The sequence below is a fragment of the Eubalaena glacialis genome, chromosome 17, assembly GCF_028564815.1.
Source record: "Eubalaena glacialis isolate mEubGla1 chromosome 17, mEubGla1.1.hap2.+ XY, whole genome shotgun sequence".
NCBI classification, from domain to species: Eukaryota; Metazoa; Chordata; class Mammalia; order Artiodactyla; family Balaenidae; genus Eubalaena; species Eubalaena glacialis.
This window is the reverse complement of record NC_083732.1, coordinates 69,269,808-69,280,100: the sequence shown is the minus strand read 5'-3', so window position 1 is coordinate 69,280,100 and position 10,293 is coordinate 69,269,808. Positions and strand designations below refer to the sequence as shown.

Sequence of the window (10,293 nt, the reverse complement as noted above, 5' to 3'; positions counted from 1 at the left end):
CATCGCTTTTCCTCTTGCTTTTATGTGAACGGGACATGAATGGGTCTGAGCTTTCACAATTTTCCCTTTCTTTTATCATCAGGACCATCTGGGAATTGTTAAAAATGAAGATTCCTGGACCAATTTATTGAGAAACTCTGGAAAGGAGGGCAGAAACCTGCATTTTTAACAAGTTCCAAAGTAATTTTTACTACACTAAAGTTGGAGAACTTCTGAAGTCAAGCTTAGTATACAGATGGCACAAACAACTTACAACTACTGCCACTAGCATCAAGAGACCAAACTACTTAAGTTCTTTTGGTTGCAAGTAATAGAAACCGGCACTACTTAATAAGAAAAAATTAATTGGAAGCATGGTGTATTTGGTTGAGTGGTGCCCCCTGCCCAAAATATGTTTATGTCATAATCTCCAGAACCTGTGAGCGTTACTTTATTTAGAAAAAGGATCTTTCTTCGTATGTGTAATTAAGAATCTTGAGACGATAAAATCATCCTGGATTATCCAGGTGGGCCCTAAATCCAGTGGCAAGTGTCTTTATAAGAGACACATAGAGGGGAAAGACAGGAGAGAAGATGATGTGCAGACAGAGGCACAGCTGGGAGTGATGTGGTTACCAGCCAATAAGCCATAAGCTAGGGAAGAAAGGAACAGATTCTCCCCTAGAGCCTCTGTAGCGAGTACAGCCCTACTGATATCTTGATTTTGGATCTGCCCTCCAGGACTATGAGAGAATTAATATCTGTTCTTTTAAACCACCCAGTTTGTGGTAATTTGCCAGAACAGCTACAGGTAATAATACAGGTTGTATCCAAGCCTCAGAAACAGTAGAATTAAGATAACTCTGGGCTGCTTGATGGCAGAAGTTCCTACACTTTCTCCTAGTCTTATATTTCTGTATCTTTTAGTTCAAAATATCAAATTCCTAGCAGAGAGACTCTGGCTGTCCTAGGTGAGGACCGGTGTAAATATTCAATACATGGCTAGTGAGGGTCTCTCTTCATCAGCTGCAGTTCCCAAGAAGGGGATATTACTGGGAACAGGGTCCATTATACCCCATCCTTTCACAGTCTGTGTTTCTCTTTTCTCTCACTTTTCTATGATTTAGAATGTAACACAGATCAACCTTACCTTTGTGAAACCAGATCATTATGGCCCCTTTGACAGAAGGGTAGATCCAGGTAAATGTCACACAAACTCATAAATCTGGAGAAATAAAAGGCAGAGGTAAAGTCAAGAGGCTCAAACCTGGAGAATCAGTCCCAAGGCTGCAATACGGGGAGTGGAAAATATTGTGGAAATTAAGTGCTGAAGTCGTTAAGTAGGAGGACAGGGGTTAACTAACAGCCATCACGTTCCCTTCAGAAGTTCCAGTTCTTCCACCAAAGTTCTTGTGCACAGAAAATGAAATGGCCTCATATACATCAGCTAAGTTTAAGAAAAGTTTGGTAGTTAATGGTATCAAATATAAATCCTTCAAATGTTAGTTTGATTGGCTTACCTGCTGCTCCTTTGGGTTCAGTCTGCCTCAAGCTTCTCCTCCAAGGGAAATATAATACGTAAATTCATGTCAGTTTCTCTTTTTCAAAACTTTTAACTTTGAAATAGTTTTAGACTTAACAGAATCATTGAAAAGCCAATATAAAATATCCCTAGTGAGCCATTTTGTAAAATATGCCTCAATTTCAGTTTGTCTGTTTTCTCGTGAATAGATGATGTTATGGATTTGGGGAAAGAATATCACATAGGTAATGGCCCTTCTCACATCATACCAGGTGCAAGTGATATCAGCATGACTAATTACTGTTGATATTAACCTTGATAACTGAGTGAATTTTTACATAAGATGTGAGATATGTATTGAAGTCCTTTTTTTTTTTTTAACATATGGTCATCCACTTGTTCCCATATGATTGGTTGAAAAGACAAGCATTTCTTCCTTAATTGCCTTTGTGTCTTTGTCAAAAATCAGTTGATTATATTTCTGTGGGTATATTTCTGGACTCTCTATTCTGTTCCATTTATCTGTAAGTCTATCTTTTCACCAGTACCACACAGTTTTTTGTTTTTTGTTTTTTTTGCAGATGGGAAGAGTGACATTTTTTTTTCACACACACACACTGTATTTTATTTTTACAAGAGATAAATAAACTGACACCAAGCATTGTAAATGGATGACCACAACAAAAGCAACAATGATTGCAATTACCAAACACGAAACACACTCATACTATGTCATAATATTGACATTCAGTCCAGTAATCCTCCACTGTAACAGCTCCTTTACTTTGCAGTGAAAATTGATTTGTATAGTTTTTGCCTCTGAGTCCTTGTGGGATTTTTTTTTTTACTCAAACAGAAAGTCACAAAAATTATAATCATCCTCATCAGTTCACTCAGTTTCTAGTTTTCTTGAGATATAATCAACATACAGCACTATATAAGTTTAGGGTGCAAAGCATAATGATTTGACTTGTACATCATGAAATGATGGTCACAATACGTTTAGTGAGCACCCATCATCTCATATAGATAGAAAATAAAGAAAAAAAAATGTTTTTACTTGTGATGAGAACTCTTAGGAGTTACTCTTAACAACTTTCATATATAATATATGGCAGTGTTAATTATGTTAATCATGTTGTACATGACATCCCTAGTACTTATTTATTTTATAACTGCAAGTTTGTACCTTTTGACCACATGCGTCCAATTCCCCCTCCCTCTACCCACCCCCACCCTGGTGTCTGGCAGCCACAAATCTGATCTCATTTCCGATGAATTTCTGAGTTTGTTTCGAAGTATAGTTGACCTACAACATGATATTAGCTCCAGGTGTACAACATAGTGATTTGATATTTCTATACATTACAAAATGACCACCATGATAAGTCTAGTTACCACCTATCACCATACAAAGATATTACATTATTAATGACTATATTCCCCATGCTGTACATTTCATCCCTGTGACTCATTCATTTTGTAACTGGAAATTTGTACCTCTTAATCTCCCTCACCTATTTCGTTCATCCCCAAACTTCCCCAAATCCTCCTCCCTCTGGCAACCACCTGTTTGTTCTCTGTATCTGACTCTGCTTTTGTTTTGTTATGTTTGTTCATTTGTTTTGTTTTTTAGATAACATATATAAGTGAAATCATATGGCATTTGTCTTTCTCTGTCTTATTTCACTTAGAATATTATCCTCTAGGTCCATCCATGTTGTCACAAATGGCATGATTTCATTCTTCTTTATAGCTGAATAATATTCAATTGTATATATACCACATCCTCTTGATCCATTCATCTACTGATAGCAGTTAGGTTGCTTCCATATCTTGGCTATTGTAAACACTGCTGCAATAAACATATGGGTACATGTATCTTTTCAACTTAGTGTTTTTGTTTTCTTCAGAAAAATGTCCAGAAGTGGGATTGCTGAATTGTATGGTAGTTCTGTTTTTAATTTTTTGAGGCACCTGCATACTTCTTTGCATAATGGCTGCACCAACTTACATTCCCACCAGCAGTGCACAAGGTTTCCCCTTTCTCCACATCCTCAAAAAAACTTGTTGTTTTTTGGTTTTGTTTTCCTTAGATCAACTATTTTTTTTATTTTAATAGATCTTTATTGGGGTATAATTGCTTCACAATACTGTGTTAGTTTCCGTTGCACAACAAAGCGAATCAGCCATATGCATACACATGTCCCCAAATCCCCTCCCTCTTGAGCCTCCCTCCCATCCTCCCTCTCCCACGCCTCTAGGTCACTGCAAAGCACGGAGCTGATCTCCCCGTGCTATGTTGCTGCTTCCCACCAGCCAACTATTTTACATTTGGTAGTGTATATATGTTGATGCTAGACTGGTGTGAAGTGATACTTCATTGAGGTTTTGATTTGCATTTCCCTGATGATTATTGATGTTGAGCATCTCTTCATGTGTCTGTTGGCATCTGTATGTCTTATTTGGGAAAATGTCTATTCAGGTCCTCTGTCCATTTTTTAACTGGATTGTTTGTTTTTTTTTATTTTGAGTTGTGTGAGTTCTTTGCATATTTTGGATATTTACCCCTTAACGGATACACCATTTGCAAACATCTTCTCCCATTCAGTAGGTGACCTTTTCCTTTGTTGATAGTTTCTTATGCTGTGCAAAAGCTTTTTAGTTTGATATAGTCCCATTTGTTTATTTTTGCTTTTGTTTCCCTTGCCTGAGGAGACATATCCCAAAAAATATTGCTAAGACTGATGTCAAAGGTCATACTGCCTATGTTTTCTTCTAGGAGTGTTATGGTTTCAGGTCTTACATTTAAGTCTTTAACCCATTTTGAGTTTATTTTTGTATATGGTGTGAGAAAATAGTCCAGTTTCATCCTTTTGCATGTAGCTGTCAAGTTTTCCCAACACCATTTATTGAAGTGGCTGTCTTTTCCCCAGTGTATAATCTTGCCTCTAAATTTATTGACCACATAAGTGTTAATTCATTTCTGGGCTCTCTACTTTGTTCCTTTGGTTTATGTGTCTGTTTTTGTGCCAGTACTATACTGTTTCATACTGTCTTAACTACTGACTTTGTCTTTTCTGATGATTACTCTGTCACTTGAGAATGCGCTGATATTTTTCTTGCCTTTTTGTCTGTCTCATGATTTTTTGTTAAAGCCAAATATATTGGGTAGGTCATTGGAACTGAGGTAAATAGTTTTTATACCTGGATATGAGCATGCCTTTCCTTCTGCTAGAATTGTAAAGGAAGCCTTTCCATTAATCCAGTTAGTAATTGGACTAGTTTTGTGATTTGTTGCTGCTGTTGCTATGGTTACACGCAGTGCATCACAGGTTTCCAATCCCTACAGATACTTGTTTCTAAGGTGGCTGATGTACCTCAGAGCAATGGCTGTTGGATCCTGAGTTTCAAGTGTTCCCTTTGAGTTGTGCCTCAAACTGGTTCTCTTTGCACATTCTCATTCCTCTCCCAACCCTCGCCCAGCGGTATTTTGCTGTTGTCATTTGAAGTTTCTTAGCTTCATGGTCGGGGGTGGGAAGTGCAGTCACCGCTGTTCTAATTAATGCCCTTAAGCACGCCTGTGCCCCTGGGGTGTGTGGCATTCTCAGTTTTCCTGCCCCTCCTCTGGCTGCAGTTCTGGGTTCAGCACTTAATTCTGCGCTTTCTCCCCAGTATAGATTTTTTCCCCCTCCTGTTCCCTTTCCTCAGCTGCAAGGAGTGCTTCCTGATATCCTAAAGCCAGCAGTTTTGCCCTTTCCCCAGATTAATGCTTTTGTTCTTTTGGGTGAGGTGTCTTGTTCTCCCTATAGGGCTACTGCCCCTCCCTCCAAGATCTTACTGTTCTTTCTGATCTATTCTGAGAACGCTCAGTGGCGTTCATGGAGAAAGAGCCTGAAAAAGTGTTAGAGGACGTGGTCTAGAGGATGTGACCCCCAGTTGACCTAAGAGCTGGACCCGGGCAATCAGAGGCTCCTCACCCCACCTGTCCTTGGAACATATGCTCTGCCCACCATTCTCAGAGTGGGACTGTTTTCAAGGACTCAGGCTTGAAAGAGTAACGTGTCATTGAGACCACCTGGACTGAATATGTGACTAAACCCTGTTAAGGCCTCTGCATAAGCTTTTAAGATTCTTGTGGGTGGGATCAGAGATCTACTCATCTTGCAGTTACCCAAGACAAGACTTGTATATGAGTTCCCTTGCTTCTTAAACCTGCCACCTACCAATTTGGAGTGATCTTCCTCTTTCTTTGGTCTCTCCTTGCCCTCCATGTATGGGGGCCAATTTCAGATTTCACCCAGGAAGCTCCTGAGGTTGCAAACCAACAAAAGGGTGCAGACTCCCCCAGTTTCTGCAGCACCCAGGAGTCTCACACTGTTCCACCAGCCCACACACAGCCTTCATCAATTTTCCAACTACTAAGCTCTTCTTACTAGTGTCCAGTTACATCTACTCCAGGTGAGCACATATTTGTATGTCCTCTCTCCCTGGAATCACTATCTCTTCTTAGATTTCGGGTCTGTTATTTGTTCTGTGACCTCAGGTCTCCAATGAGTGTTTGCGTGTTTTAAATTAAGATTATTGTATAAGAACAGTTTTAGGTTCACAGAAAATTGAGGAAGGTACAGAGATTTCCCATTTATTCCCTGCCCGCACACATGCATGGCCTCCCTCATTATCAACATCCCCCCACCAGAGTAGACCAGAGTAGTAGGTTTGTTACAATTGATGAACCTACACTGACACATCAGTATCACCTAAAGCCCATCATTTACCTTAGAGTTCACTATTGGTGGTGTACATCTAATGGGTTTTTTAAAAGTCGTGGATTTGAATTTAGTTCTGTTCTGAACATCACTCATTCCAGCTCTCTACATCCTCCAGCTCTACATGTTCTTCCCAGGAGGAAGCCAAAACTTAGTCAATTTTGTTGTTTAAAGACTTGATGTGAAAGATTGGATGGGAGTTAAAATTATCCACATTGAGTTCAGACCCACTATCTCCTCTGGTCCGTCCAGAGACCTACACAAGTTGTTAAGTATTTTTAATGAATTAGTATTATGGAAAAAAAGGATTCAGACCAAGAAACAATTTTTAAATCCTTATTCTAGACCTGTCATGAAAAATATTCTATGAAGTTTTAATTTATATACCCATGCTTTCCTATTCTACCTATTTTACTAAGCATCTTATTCAATAGACTATCTTCAGTATTTTATTCATATGATGAAAATCTAATTTGTTAATTTATTGAAAAAATATTTGAGTGCCAAATTAGAGTATTCAATAGAATGTACTTTATACCCAGTTTTAAACAAGAGACACAGTGGCAAACTATCATTGCTCTCAAGAGTGTAGTCTTAGGTTATTTTAATTTGCTAATTGTGAAACCATCCCTGTCAAACACAAAGGTATTTATGCTCAGGTGTAGAGATGAGTGTGAAAGAAAGGACTTTAAAAACAGAGAACTCTACACTCCTTTACCAATGCAGAGATAGCTCTGGAAGTAGCTCTTTTCAAAATACTTAGCACCTTTGAAGATTTTCCTAAACTGGTAGCCAAACTCTCTGATAAACTTTTACTATTCTTTTCCCTTGATCAAAGTTCATAACAGTGGCTGTTATCAGTTCAATTACTATAATTATGACTGTTGATATTGAATACAACTATATTCTAATTCTTCGACTTTCTTGCTGTTGTTTGCCAAATTTCTCTCTCTCTTCATATCTAGTAAACCGTAAAATAGGGATTTAACAATAATAATAGCCAGCAGCAATCATCTCTGTAACTGAGTTTAAATACATCTGTTCTGAGGATGGTTATACTCTATTTGGGAAGACAGGATACACACGTGAGAGAGTAATTGCTAATATCAGACAGGATATACTTAGTGCCAATTGATTTGTATAAACATGGCACAGTCATCAAATGTCATCTTTTAAGCTCAGGGAAGGCCAAGAAGCAGTAAGTTCAATTAGGTCTTGTAGACACACTTAGGCAGAGAGAACATGTAGGATATTTTAGACATAAGAAATTGTATTGGAAAAGTCAGAGGCTAAAAATGTACGTAACATGTTGAAGAAACATTGTCTAGACTCATGTAGTTTATATAAAAATTCAAAGGGTAATATTAACCTAGCTTGTAGAAGTTTATTTCAACCCACATAGTTATAGATAAAATTGCTTGATTTACCCAAAACTTTTCCTTTTAGTCTGGTAAGCACCTCCTTCTTTTAAGGAACTACTCTCTCCCATTCCACCCCAAACTCAACACGTAGTTCCAATGGGAGCTGATACTAATAGCCTCTCTTTCTGCCAGCCTCAACCCTTCCCCATTGCTATTCCAAGGTATTCAATGAGATACCTTCTTTAGGATTTGTGCATTTGGAATTACTTGAATTTTTTTTTGTTGTTCAATGAAAAACTATAAAAATGTGAACCTAAAGCCATTAGAGCCCACAGAGAAAGGGAGCTAACAGAGAGAACTAAGAAGAAGAGATAGGCAAAGAATCCTAATGATGTTCAAGCCTCTGGTTCTGGCCATACTTTTTCTTCCTGTTATTTATTTTTATGAACCACTGACTTTTCCTTCTCACTCAAGCCAGTTTCTGTCATTCATAAACAAGAGTCCTGACTAATACGTGGAGTAAATAAGAGGTCCCTAAATGCCAGACAAAGATGTTTGGATTTGAGGAGCTAACTGTGATGACTGTGAGGTCCTATTCACCTGAGAATCTTTAGTTTTATAATATTTACAGCTAAACACAATAGGAGCCATGGAGGTCTTAGGAAAGGTATTGAAGTTTGCAAGGCAGCATTTCAAGAAGATTATCCTGGCAGGAGTGTATAGAATGGATTAGAGCAGAAATAGGCTAGAGACAATTAAAGCAGAAGAGTTGACTGTGAGAACAGTTCAGCCATGAAGTAAATACACAACTCAGAATGGGGGTGGGAGCCCAGAGTGGAAGAGAAAGATCACTTTAAAGAATCGTTAATCTTTCCAAAAGAGTCATCAAAGGAGGAGCACCATCACTGGACATTTGGTTATGACTAATGGATTGAGAGTCCGTCTTTTTCCAAGTATTTAATACCAAATAAATCTCCCATTTCCTTGGGTTTCTTGAGTCTTTTCCCAGGGAAATCCACCTCATCTTTTGAGACACAAAAGCTTAAGTCATATTTCCACAAAAATCCTTCTAACTAAAACAAAGACGTCTTCCAAATTGACATTTCTATAGCAATTTTGGTTTTTTATGACTCACTGATTTCAGAAAAGAGGAGGTAAACAGGGCAGATCATGCATAAAACCCGTGTCATCCTGATGGAATCATAGGTTTCTAAGAGACAACATGAGGTCATCTGTTCATCTCTCATGCCCTGGTCCAGCCATTCCTAAACCATCCTGGAGAGTGATGACCTCGGAGTTAATAATTGTAAAAGTATCTTATTGCTTAGCGATTCCCCCACGACATATACCCATGGACACACACAGCCAATGGAACCCAATTCCAGGACTTAATTGCTCTCACTCTGAAATTGAAACTGGCAAAAATGGTTTCTTTAATAGAAATTCTTACTTGGAATTTTAGAGCAGGTGGGCCTTTCTAGATTGTTCTAACCCAGTGTTTATCAGACATAACCTAATCATAAGCATGTTTATTCAAAATGCACACTCCCAGTACCCTTCCAGAATGACTTTGATTCCATGGGTTAGGAGTAGGATGCTAGAATTCTTACTGGGCAATTTTGGAAATAATTGTATCTAATCCTTAAGGATCCAAATGAGGCTGCGAGACATTAAATGGCATAGCTGGAAGAACTCAGAGCTCCTAAGACTAAGAACTCTACTAAGACTCTTGTTTAACTTTGTGCTTCTCTTAATGAAGATGGGAAACAACTAGCTTTCCCTCCTTGGGTGCACTTAATCACACTGTGCATGTATCTATTCAATATCATTGCACTTATCAACTGACAGTTTAACTGTCTCTTGATACTGATGCTAATGGTAATAATAACAACAGCAGTAATAATAATCGCTATCATTTATTACATGCTTTCCTGTTATCCCCAGATTTGGGTCCATTTAGGTTCTTAGAAAACAATGTTTTGTAACTGAAGTAAGTCAGAAAGAGAAAAACAAATATCGTATAATGTTGCTCATATGTGGAATCTAGAAAAATGGTACAGATGAACTTATTTGCAAAGCAGAAATCGAATCACAGATGTAGAGAACAAACTTATGGTTATCAAGAGGGGAAGGGGGCGTGGCATGAACTGGGAGATTGGGATTGACATATATACACTACTGTGTATAAAATAGATAACTAATGCGAACCTACGGTACAGCACAAGGAACTCTACTCAGTGCTCTGTGGTGACCTAAATGGGAAGGAAGTTTTAAAAAGAGTGGATATATGTATACATATAACTGATTCACTTGCTGTACAGCAGAAACTATCGCAACATTGTAAAGCAACCATACTCCAATAAAAATTACTTAAAAAATAAAAATAAAATAAAATAAGAACACAGTGTTCTGTAAAGCCAAAAGCCAGGAAGTCCCTGATTCATCTTCCAACTTGCCATTGCTTCTACACTGACCTCAGAACTCACAGTAAATGCCCTTTAAAAACGTGCTAGGAACATAACCCTGCACTTCAGCCCATTAATAGACATCATCTCATTAAATCTCAACAACCCAATTCGTTAATTCTCCCTAACCCACTTGTGATGTCATTATTTCACTAAATCCTTACAGCCCTACCAGCTGATTTCCCCTGACAGCCATC

General features: G+C 38.2%; 1 protein-coding gene across 7 annotated transcripts in view; it reads right to left on the bottom strand.

Annotated features, from left to right (window-relative positions):
- COLEC10 (collectin subfamily member 10) overlaps positions 1 to 10,293 on the bottom strand; it is a 445,704-nt gene that overhangs the window by 172,721 nt on the left and 262,690 nt on the right. The window contains exon 7 of one of the 7 annotated variants that reach the window (XR_009697646.1): positions 1,134 to 1,204. The exons of the other annotated variants lie outside the window; for them this stretch is intronic. The gene's annotated coding sequence lies outside the window, so the exon portion shown is untranslated. Of the gene's footprint in view, positions 1 to 1,133; positions 1,205 to 10,293 lie in introns of those variants that run through there. 7 annotated transcript variants of the gene reach the window in all.